Here is a 12,565-nt window from a genome sequence, read left to right as displayed (position 1 = left end):
AGTGCAGGGTGTCAGCACTTTACATCATTCACACTACACAGAGGCAGTCAATCATAGGTGTGTAAATCTGTGTATAGGAAATGTTAAATAAAACTACAGGGTGTAGGAGTCACATGTCATCCATACTTGTAGACAGTATTGTTTAAGTGTGCTTGGTCTGGATGTTAGAAAGTATTCTCATGCTCAACCCTTGGTAGCTTGGCTGTGAGCCGGTATGTAAAGCATTTAAAAACACCAATTCAGTAAATAATATTGTGCCTCTCTGGCTGTTCGCTCATATATGTGTATATGAATTAATATATACTTACCCTATGTATAGTTTGCAAACCACAAGACAATTAATTGTTTCTTGTTCGATAATTAAAAGTGGATTGATCCCTTCAGTACCATTTGTTTCTACTTTTTCATCCTTGAATGTCTCCTGCTCAGGTACGGGAGGGTGAGGTGGGCAGAACCCCTAACCATTTTTTCTAGTCAGTAAATAATTAAGACACAACACACAATAAAATCCACCACCAATTTATAAAAAGACAAAATATTTTTCTCTTTAAAATGAAAAAAATCCAATGTAGGGAACTGGGAATATGACTTTTTTTTAATTTAGCACGATATAGCACATAGAACGTGTATCCCCTTTTGGTACATATGGTCACCCTGGACCTGCTCAAAGTAAAAGTTTCAGGCCGACCACAATGAAGCCCTGCATGGCGACTCCTTGCTGTAGGTCTCGGTCAAAGTTTTTACCTTCTGACTTAGAAACTTTTCTGGAGATTTTCTTCATGGGGTCCATCGAAGCTCTCAGCCAACCCTGATTTGGTGAGGGTTCGCCGGCTTGCCTTGAAACAAACTCCCAGTCAAACTTATGGAAGTCCAACCTCCGGAGCTTTCCAGCGGTACGAGCTAGGGATGCAGGCTGGCACACAGTTGATGGTGGGTGGCTTGGCTTTCATGGTTGGCCCGGGTTTATCTTTGTTTATGTTTTGGCAATTTGTATAGCGCGCAATTACCCAGGGGTGTCTCGGTGCTCAAAGGATATGATACTAAACAAAGGGAGTGCAGCTAGTGTGTGAACAGCCAGGTTTTTAATTGCTTCCTGAAACTGAGGAGGGTAGGGCTGGTTTTGATGCTGAGGGGGAGGGCGTTCCACAGTTTGGCTGTGGAAACAACAAAACATGTGTCGCCCCAGTAGGCTTTTTTGTTCGTGGGAAGTTAAGGAGGTGTGCTGATGCAGAGCCGAGTGTTCTAGATCATGCTAGTGGACAGAAGGCATGCTTGAGGAACTGAGGGCCAGAGTTCTTAATGGCCTCGTAGGTGATACATAGTGCCTTGAATTTAGTGCTACTCCTAACAGGCAGCCAGTGGAGGTGGCGGATGAATGGGGAGATGGAACTGAATTTGGGGATACCCAGGAGGACCCTTTCTGAGGCGTTTTTCACCAGCTGGAGCTTATTTAGAACCTTTTCCTGTGCGTTGAGGAGGAGGGCATTGCAATAGTCGGTTCTAGAGAAGATGAGGGAGGTGATCAAGGTTTTCCCTGCTGAGGATGGGAGGTAGGGTAGGAGTTTCTTGATTTTTCTTCGTGTAAAGAAGGAGGTGGATACCACCTTGTTGACGTGGTGAGTAAAGAGCAGTCTGTCGTCAAACACGACACCAAGATTTCTGACTTTGGTTACGGGTTGGGGTGGAGGGCCCATATCGCTTGGCCACCACTGAGGGGACCAACTTGGTTCTAACTTCCCAAATGTCATGATCTCAGTTTTTCCAGAGTTTAGCTTTAGACAGTTGGATGACATCCAGGTGTTAATGGCCAGCATTCCCCCTCGAAAACTGGCTGCAACTGTGTCTCCATTGTGATGAACTGACAGGACCATCTGGGTGTCATCTGCGAAGGTTGTAAGACTGATGCCATGTGACTTGATTACCCTCACCAAGTCCGACACATAGATGTTGAATAAGGTCGGACTTAGCGAGGAGCCCTGCGGCACTCCACCAGGGAGGGAAAAGATGGGTGAGAAAAAAGGACCTCATTTTACGGCTTGGGAGCGATTGGCCAGGAAGGAGGCGAGGAGATCTTTAGCCTTATGTCTGATGCCCATAGCTGAGACACGGTCGCTCAAGGTGGTATGATCGACCGTGTCGAAGGCCGCGGACAAATCTAGTAGTATCAGGACTGCCGCCCCGCCTTTGTCCAAGGTCATCCTAATCTCATCAGTAGCTTTTATAAGGGCAGTCTCGGTTCCGTGTCCTTGCCTGAAACTGAATTGAGTGTCATCGAGCAAGTGGTTAGTGTCAATGAATTTGGATAATTGTCTGTTCATTAGCTTTCAAAAATCTTGGTCGGGAAAGGAAGACATGCAATGGGTCTGTAGCTGGATGGAGTTGCGGGGTCGAGAGAGTTTTTTTTTAAGAGTGGTCTAATGATAGCCTTCTTCCAAACGGAAGGGTAGAAGCCAGTGTGAAACATGGTGTTACAAATATTCGCTATGCCTGGCGTGATAACCTCTGGAATGTGGTTGAGAATGGACGGTGGACAGGGATCCAGAGGTGAGCCTGATTTGATAGTAGAGATTAAATGAGAAATTTGTTCGAAGGGGGCCTGACGAAATTCAAGAAAAGAGGGGGAGTCGGAGGTGGAAGCATCCCCGGAGATGTTTTCGAATGGGAGGACTGGGGAACGAAGGCAGAGAAGATGGAGGTCACCTTTTCTAAGTTCGGAATTAGACATTTTTGCAGAGTTTTTTCTTGCAGGGTCTGTAGGAGAGTAGGGTCTGCTTTCCTATGGTCACCCCAATTTTTTGCTTTTTGCTTCACTGGTTTTCGACCTAATGTGACTGTGGGCCTGCTAATCAGACCCACAGCCCTGCTGTTCTCTCTCTAAATTCACACCATGTACCTTAGGTACATCACCAATTGGGATTTGGGCCACTCTTATCAGTGCCTGTACAGTGTACTATAGGTACCCAGGGCATAGGTGCACCCAAGGCCTACCAGGGGCTGCAGCATATCTTTTGCCACCCCTGGCTGGCCATCCAAACTGACACAACTGGCTGATCACTCAGCTGGGGCAAGGTCATGTAATCACCCCTTGCTTAGATATAGTATTCCTATGTCTAACCTTATATATAGACACATATACACCTATAAGTCACTCCTATGGCAGGCCTTAACAATCCTGAAGGCAGAGTGCTTTGTTTTCATGTGATATGGTGCTCTAGCATGAGCTGAGCCTGTCTGCAGCTTTCGGAACCATGTCCTTATAGCTGTTCTAGGATATTGCCATACCATATACTCTTACAGCCATGGTTCTCGGAAGCACTAAAAATCCAGAAACAGACGTGTAGAAGAGCGGAAAAAAAGTGGAGAACTAATTATGACATCCATCTCAAACAAGAATACAAAGCTACCTTAGCATGTTATAAACAATTAATTATAACAGAAAAAAGTAAATACTTTATCCATAAAATCAATGAATCTAAAAATTCAAGTAAAACCCTATTTGACACTGTTAAAAAACTATCAAAATTTGAGAATAACAACTCAGAAGCACTATCTTCAGACTTCTGCAACGTGCTAGGAGAATTTTTTGTCAGCAAAGTATCATCAGTATATGACTCCTTTAAAAACCATAGCACAGAAACATCCAAAAGGGACAACTTACAGACAACAACACCAGTGATTAAGCACCCAGATCCAACCACCTTGTTCCTATTCACTCCCCCGACAGCGGAACAGATCCAAAAAGAGATCCACACCATTAACTCAGGTAGCCCAATGGACCCCTGTCCATCCAAAATAATGCATATTTGCTCCGAACAACTGAGTATAGTACTAGAAAAACTTTTTTCCCAAATCATTAAAACCAATATCTTCCCCGATGATTGGAAAATGATATCGATCAGGCCACTTCTAAAAAAGCCTAACTTGGACTGCGAAAGCCCGAACAACTATAGACCAATAGCCAGGATCCCTTTTGCCGCCAAAGTTTTAGAGAAACTATTAAATAAACAATTATCCCGATACTTACTGGACGGCAACTGGTTGGACCACTCGCAGTTCGGCTTCCGTGAAGGGCACGGAACAGAAACTGCCCTTATTACAGCGGTGGAGGAACTCAGGCAAGTACTGGACAACGGATCGAAGGCCGCCTTGATACTACTTGATCTATTGGCGGCCTTCGATACAGTCAGCCATGAGATCCTCATAACACGCCTGAAAACAGCACAACTACATGAATCAGCTTGTGCACTCATCGCCTCCTATTTAGAGAATAGAACCTTCTCAATAGAATCGGGAGAGGCAAAATCCAATCAATTCAACCTACCATGTGGAGTCCCGCAGGGCTCCTCGATGAGCCCCACTCTTTTTAATCTGTATGTAACTCCCCTTGCACAAATAATAAGGAACTGTGGCTTCACCCCCAATATCCTACGCTGACGATACCCAAATCGTGGTCTCAATAAATAAAGACGTAGAGAACACAGCAGAAAAATTTCAAATCTGCATGGTACAAATCAGCCAATGGATGAGAACAAATTGTCTAAAACTAAACGGGGACAAAAGTGAGGTCATGATACTAGGAGGTGACACAAAAATATGGTCCCATTCATGGTGGCCAAAAGAACTAGGAGGATGTCCCGAACCAACAGAAAAGGTGAAAAATCTGGGAATCACTTTAGATACTAATCTTTCCTTTGATGCCCAAGTGAATAAACTGGCATCATCACTGTGGTACATCCTAAAAATGATTAAGAAAATCCTACCCTACCTACCACATGACTCACGCAAGACAGTGGTGACAGCATTAGCCTTGTCCAGACTGGACTACAAGAACGGCCTATATGCTGGAGCCAGGAAGAAAATCCTACTCAAACTCCAACGCCTGCAGAATGCAGCAGCCAGGCTGATACTAGGGATACCAAAATTTGAAAGAATCAGTCATAACCTTAGAAATCTACACTGGCTACCAATTGAAAAGAGGATACATTTCAAGTCATTATGCTTAGCATATAAAGCAATCAATGGAACTGGATCACAATTTCTAAAAACCCATTTAAAACTATATGAGCCAAATAGACCTCTTAGATCCAGCCAAAAGAAAATAATCAGGGTACCAAGATTCAAGAGATCGAACTGGGGCGGAAGAAGTTTCCTGGTACACACGGCAAGAATCTGGAACCACGTACCGCTAGATATAAAAAACAGCCCATCATTGAAATCATTCAGAAAGGAAGTTAAAACGTGGCTTTTCTCAGCATATCCCTAATCAACATCTTCAAGAGTCAGAGGTATATCACAGCGCCAAGACGCCCTTGGGCATTCGCGCGCTCTACAAATAGATAAATCAAATCAAATCAAATCAATCTTAAGTGCATTATGAACCTCGCGGTTAAATGCTATCTTTGGATTGGCTTTATCAAAACATGTCGTGTAAGGTGTCATATGCTTTGGAATACTACCCCCTCGCCAATTCTGGCCACGGGGGTAGCATTCCACCCTTCTAGAGGGAGAAGACATGTTACTTCCATTGATCCCGGTTAAAGTTAATGTTAGACGGACCGGGAGGGTCGGCCGAGGATAAGGGGAGAGGTCTCCGGGGAGAGCCGTCTCCAGCGATCGTACAGACAAGTAACTTCCCCCCCACAGACGTACACCACACCAGGATAAGGTTCAACGATACTTTATAAGCAAATCTTCAAGTACGGTAAAATGATACAAGGAGGTCTGGACTCAGGGGTCCCCTCGATTCTGGTCTCTGGATTGGGAAAAGGGTAGCGGGACAGTCTTGTTACCAATAGATGAAATAGCTCTCAATCCTCGAGCTCGGCGTTCTAGATGGTCGGGCCGCGGCGGAGCCAGCAGGTCCCGAGATGGATGAAGGAAGCGACGGTCCGCGGCGGAGCCAGCAGGTCCCGATGAAGATGGTAGTTACAAACGGTCCGCGGCCACGCCAGCAGGTCCCGACGGCGATGAAGGTTTACGAAGGTTGCGGCAGCGCCAGCAGGCAGGACGATAGTTCGCAAGGCAGAGCTACGGCAGCGCCAGTAGTCCGTCAAGGATGAGTTCTTCTCTGCGTCTCTCGACTCCAGGATACAACTGCCTTCCTGCTCTGGAGCTGCCTCAGTTATAGGGCTGGTGCCCTTTGATGTCCGGACCCTCGCACTTGGAGGTCGGGGGGTCCGGGATGAGGGAGTCCAGACACCCAGCAGGGGGGTGGAGCCAGCGCCCGGGGAGGTTGTGGGCGAGCGGTACCTGGCGGGGGAGAGCCATCGACACCTCTTTCTCCCATTGACCTGCCAAGTAGTCCGCTCACCTCCTGGGTGGATGGTGGTGCCGGGATGTCTGAGGCCTGGCCAGGCCCAGGGTTAGGGTCGATCGGAGGCCACGCGGCCTCGTGGTGTAGTGTCCAAGATGGCGCCCAGGTTGGGCGCGCGGGCCAGTAGTGGATCGGGCCCACGAGGTCGATATGTTCAGAGGCAGGGGTCCCGGAGGGGACGGAAAATGTGAAGTGGTGGTGTGTGACACTGAGGGACCGGGCTCGGGCCTGGTCGGGCAGAGGGGGAGCGGGCCCTTCATGTGGCCTGTCCAACATGCGTCCCCCCCAGCTGAAGGCGGGGAGAGTCACCCATCCTCTTGGGGACTCTCCTCGTCGAGGCGGAAAAAGCGTGACAGGCCATCCGCGTTGGCGTGATCTGGCCCAGGCCGATGTTCCACAGTGAAGTCCATCCCTTGTGGGGAGATGGACCAACGTAGTAGTTTTGGGTTCTCCCCCCGCATCTGCATCAGCCACTGCAGGGGTCGATGGTCGGTCTGTACCCGGAAGTGTGTGCCAAAGAGATAGGGCCGGAGCTTTTTGAGGGCCCATACCACGGCGAAGGCCTCCCTCTCGATGGTGCTCCAGCGTTGTTCTCGAGGTAGGAGTCGCCTGCTGATGAAGGCCACTGGCTGATCAAGGCCTTCGGGGTTCAATTGAGACAGGACCGCCCCAATGCCGTGGTCGGAGGCATCCGTCTGGACGACGAATTCCCGGCTGTAGTCGGGGGCCTGGAGCACAGGGGCGGAGCACATGGCGGCCTTCAGTTGTTCGAAGGCTGTTTGACAATCTGGGGTCCAGTTGACCTTCTTTGGTTGATTTTTGGACGTGAGTTCTGTGAGGGGCCCCACTATGGTACCATAGTCCTTCACGAACCGTCGGTAATAGCCCGTGAGTCCCAGAAAGGCGCGTACCTCGGTCTGGGTGATGGGGGGCTGCCAGGACTGGATGGCGGCAATCTTGAGCTGCAGAGGGGCCACCAGGCCGCTTCCCACCTGGTGTCCGAGGTAGGTTACGGACCCCTGACCAATTTGGCATTTGCTGGCCTTGATCGTGAGGCCAGCTCGCTGAAGGGCCTGTAGCACCGCTCGGAGGTGGTGGAGGTGGTCGGACCAATGGTGGCTGTATACAGCGATGTCGTCTAGGTAGGCGGCGCTGAATCCTTCGAGCCCGGCCAAGACCTGATTAACGAGTCGCTGAAACGTTGCTGGGGCATTCTTCATGCCGAAGGGCATGACCTTGAAATGATAATGGCCGTCAGGAGTGGAAAATGCAGATCATTCTTGGGCCCGGGGTGTGAGGCCGATCTGCCAGTAGCCCGCCGTCAGGTCGAAAATGCTGAGGTAGCGGGCAGCTCCCATGCGGTCGATTAGCTCGTCTGCTCGGGGGATGGGGTGTGCGTCCGTTCTGGTGACCGCATTCAGGCCCCGGTAGTCGACGCAGAACCGGAGTTCCGGTGTGGTGCCGGGAGTGGCTGCTTTGGGGACCAGTACGACTGGGCTGGCCCAGGGGCTGTCTGAGGGCTCAATGACCCCGAGCGTGAGCATTTTGGTTACTTCTTCCTGGATGCAGGCCCGTACCCGATCTGGTACGCGGTAGGCCCGGTGGCGGATAGGGGGGCTGTCCCCCGTGTCCACGTCGTGCACACACCAGGAAGTGACACCTGGGGTGAGGGAAAACAGGCTGGCGAACTGCAACAGAAGGTCTCGACATTCTTGGCGTTGTTCTAGGGTGAGGGCCTCCGAGAGTCGGACCCCGTCCACTGAGCCGTTTTTCTCCCAAGTCCTTAAGAGGTCAGGGAGGGGTTCGGAGTCTTCTTCGGCTCCATTGTCTGTGGCCATCAGGAGGCTGAGTTCTGAGCGCACGAAATGGGGTTTCAGCCTATTAGCGTGGAGAACCCGGAGGGGGTTCCGTGAAGATTCCATGTCGATGAGATAGGTGACAGGACCCTTGCGCTCGACTACTTTGAAGGGCCCCGTCCACTTGTCTTGCAGGGCGCAGGGTTCGGTGGGGGACATCACCCATACTTGTTGTCCGGGTTCAAATTCGATGGAGGAGGCATTTTGGTCATACCACTTTTTCATGTCCTCTTGACTGGCCTCCAAGTTTGCTTTTGCCAGCTCTCTGAACCGTCGGGTCTGGTTGCGGAGGGTTAGGAGGTATTTGAAGACATCTGGTGGGTTCTTTAGAGGGGGCATCTCCCAGCCTTCCTTGACTAGACTGAGCGGCCCTCGTACGGGGTGTCCATACAATAATTCAAACGGGCTGAAGCCGAGGGACTTCTGGGGGACCTCTCGATATGCGAAGAGGAGGCACGGCAGCAGCACATCCCACTGGCGACGGAGGGGCTCTTCCAACCCCCCAATCATCCCTTTGAGCGTGCGGTTGAACCGCTCAACGAGTCCGTTTCCTTGAGGGTGATAGGGGGTCGTGAATCGGTAGGTGACCCCACACTGTTGCCAGAGGGACTTCATATATTTGGAAATAAAGTTCGTGCCTCTGTCGCTGACGACTTCTCGGGGGAAGCCCACACGGGAGAAGATCCCCATCAGGGCCCGGCCGACTACCGGGGCTGTCACAGTTCGCAGGGGAACAGCCTCGGGGTAGCGGGTGGCGTGGTCCACCAGTACCAGGATGAACCGATGTCCTTGTGTTGTACGAGGGTCCAGGGGCCCCACAATGTCTATCCCGACCCTCTCGAACGGGGTGGTGACCACTGGAAATGGTTGCAGGGGGGCTTTTAGTTTGCGGCCGCTCTTTCCACTGGCTTGGCACGTGGGGCAAGATCGGCAGTGCTGGAGTACATCATTCCTCATTTTAGGCCAGAAGAAGTGGGTCACTAGGCGGCTGTAAGTTTTATCCTGACCCAGGTGTCCAGCCAGGGGGACATCATGGGCCAGATTTAGCAAGAAGTCTCTAAAACGGAGGGGCACCACTAGCACTCGGCTGGCCCCCAACTCCGCGATCCTTTGTTCACTGTATAGCAGATCATTGTCCCAATAGATCCAATGTGTTCCGGAGGTATCCCCTGCGCTCTGGGCGAGGGCTTGTTGGCGGAGTCCCTCGAGGGAGGGACAGGTCTTCTGCTCTTGGCGAAACTGCTCCTGTGTGGGTCCCCCCTCTTGATGCCACTGGTCGAGGCCAGCGAGGTCCGGAGGTTGAGCTGGTTCTGGGGGGACGGCACGGTCGGTGTCGTCGACTGGAGCGACCGGGGGAGGAGGCGCCGGCCATTCGGGTTCCTCGGGTCGGGGATTGGCACGGGCGGCCATGGACCGGGTGGTGACGCACGCCCAGTCCGGGATGCCTAACATCCCCAGGTGTTCTCTTCGTTCTACGGCTGCCCACGGAGAGCTTTCAAGGTCATTTCCCAGGAGGCAGTCTACGGGGGCATCATCTCGGACCGTCACCTTCAACATGCCGGAGACCCCTCCCCATTCGAAAGGGACGCAGGCCATCCGACACAGACTCTCCGAGTTATCGGCTGAACGGACAGGGCAGAGAATGTTCGGCAGGATCTGTTCTGGGGTCACCAGGTGACAGCGGACGGCTGTTACACTGGCCCCGGTGTCACGGAGGGCTTCGGCCTGGCGTCCATTGATGCTCACCCATTGGCTGTACTTCCGGGTGTTAGCGGGTAGGGGGACCCGCGGGACCATGTCTTTCCCCCCTAAGCATGCTAGAGCCATGGCGGCTGGCTCCCATTCTTGATGCTCTTGCTCATATTCTTCCTGCTCCTCGGAGATCTGTTCTTCCCCCAGGGCAGCAGCAGCCACCTGGCGGGGTCTTGGGCTCTGGTACTGTGGGCAATTTGGGTCGTTTGCATAGTGGCCGACTCGTTGGCATCGGTGACACGTGACATTGGCTCTGTATCCCGGTCGTGCCGGGGTGCTGCCCCGGTTGGCCGGGGGGGTGGTGCTGGTAGCGGGGGCGGCCGGAGCGTTGTCTCTTCCTCGTCCTTGGCCCCCTCCTCCTCCTCGGGGACGGTGCTGACCGTGGTTGTTCCGGTTCTGTTCATAGGATCCATTTCGGCCCACTCTGGTGATTTCCCACCGGTCAGCCTCGGCTGCGAGCTGCCGTGGATCAGTCAATTTGCTGTCGAGGAGGTGCTGCCGGAGCTCAATGAAGCAATTGTTTGATAGATGCTCCCACACCATGAGATTGAAGAGTTGTTCATAAGTTGTGACATTGCTTCCTTTGATCCAGCCCTCGAAGGCTCGGCTAAAATAGTTCACGTAGTCCACCCAAGTTGTACCCGGGATGCGGGTGCAGTCTCGGAACCTCTGACGGTACATCTCGGGTGTGAGCCCATAGCGGGTGAGGAGGGCAGCTTTCATGTGGTCATAGGAGGTCATCAGATGGTCCGGGAGCTGTAGCAGGGCATCGCGGCCCTCATTGAGGAATCTCCCCCATAGACCGGCTCCCCAGTCGCTTCGATCGATCCGGTGGGCGGTCATAGCGATTTCGTAGGCCTTGAACCATTGCTGGATGTCGTCCTCTCGGAAGTATTCTCGAACGACATCCTTGGGGATGTGTACCTTCTTATCTGTTGTCCCTGGGGTGCGGGGTTGCTCGGGCACCCCTAATTCTTTGTTCTGCTTGCGTAAGTCTATCTCAGCTAATTTGCGCTCGTGTTCATATGCCAGTCTTTTTTCCTCAAGCTCCCTTTGTCTCTGTTTTTCCTCTCTTTCTTCTCGGAGACGCAGATGCTCTAAGCTCAGTTTTTGTTCGGCCAACTTAAGTTCACCATCCATTTTGAGCCGGGCCATTTCTAGTTCATGTAGTCGTGTTCTTTCTCGTTCCTGGATCTCGTCTTGCGAGAGACCCGTTCTTCGCTCCTCGGGGGCCGTGGTGTCTTTTTCTACTGCTGCGATATTTTGGTCGGGGGGTCTGACGGCCCCGGTTTCTGCCCAGGACTCTAGGGCATGCTTGAAATCGTCTTTGGTACTTAGACCGGTGGTAGCGATACCTAGTTCGATGCAGAATTGTTTTAATTCACGATGGCTGTATTCTTCCAATTTCTCCATCTGAAATTTCTCGGTGGATCCGCTTTCTTTGGTTGTCATCGTGATTTCGTCGTTGGGTGAGCTACTCTCTGTACGATTATGCGGTGATTCGGATCGCGCCGCTGGCCACCAATGTTAGACGGACCGGGAGGGTCGGCCGAGGATAAGGGGAGAGGTCTCCGGGGAGAGCCGTCTCCAGCGATCGTACAGACAAGTAACTTCCCCCCCACAGACGTACACCACACCAGGATAAGGTTCAACGATACTTTATAAGCAAATCTTCAAGTACGGTAAAATGATACAAGGAGGTCTGGACTCAGGGGTCCCCTCGATTCTGGTCTCTGGATTGGGAAAAGGGTAGCGGGACAGTCTTGTTACCAATAGATGAAATAGCTCTCAATCCTCGAGCTCGGCGTTCTAGATGGTCGGGCCGCGGCGGAGCCAGCAGGTCCCGAGATGGATGAAGGAAGCGACGGTCCGCGGCGGAGCCAGCAGGTCCCGATGAAGATGGTAGTTACAAACGGTCCGCGGCCACGCCAGCAGGTCCCGACGACGATGAAGGTTTACGAAGGTTGCGGCAGCGCCAGCAGGCAGGACGATAGTTCGCAAGGCAGAGCTACGGCAGCGCCAGTAGTCCGTCAAGGATGAGTTCTTCTCTGCGTCTCTCGACTCCAGGATACAACTGCCTTCCTGCTCTGGAGCTGCCTCAGTTATAGGGCTGGTGCCCTTTGATGTCCGGACCCTCGCACTTGGAGGTCGGGAGGTCCGGGATGAGGGAGTCCAGACACCCAGCAGGGGGGTGGAGCCAGCGCCCAGGGAGGTTGTGGGCGAGCGGTACCTGGCGGGGGAGAGCCATCGACACCTCTTTCTCCCATTGACCTGCCAAGTAGTCCGCTCACCTCCTGGGTGGATGGTGGTGCCGGGATGTCTGAGGCCTGGCCAGGCCCAGGGTTAGGGTCGATCGGAGGCCACGCGGCCTCGTGGTGTAGTGTCCAAGATGGCGCCCAGGTTGGGCGCGCGGGCCAGTAGTGGATCGGGCCCACGAGGTCGATATGTTCAGAGGCAGGGGTCCCGGAGGGGACGGAAAACGTGAAGTGGTGGTGTGTGACACTGAGGGACCGGGCTCGGGCCTGGTCGGGCAGAGGGGGAGCGGGCCCTTCATGTGGCCTGTCCAACAGTTAACCAGAGCCTCAGCATCACAAAATGGATGCTGCTGCCACAGAGACAAGTCTGACCTCCTGCTGCTGGGAGT

This window comes from Lissotriton vulgaris, chromosome 1_1 (assembly GCF_964263255.1).
Source record: "Lissotriton vulgaris chromosome 1_1, aLisVul1.2, whole genome shotgun sequence".
Taxonomy (NCBI): Eukaryota; Metazoa; Chordata; class Amphibia; order Caudata; family Salamandridae; genus Lissotriton; species Lissotriton vulgaris.
The sequence above is the reverse complement of the archived record's forward strand: the minus strand, read 5'-3'. Positions refer to the sequence as shown.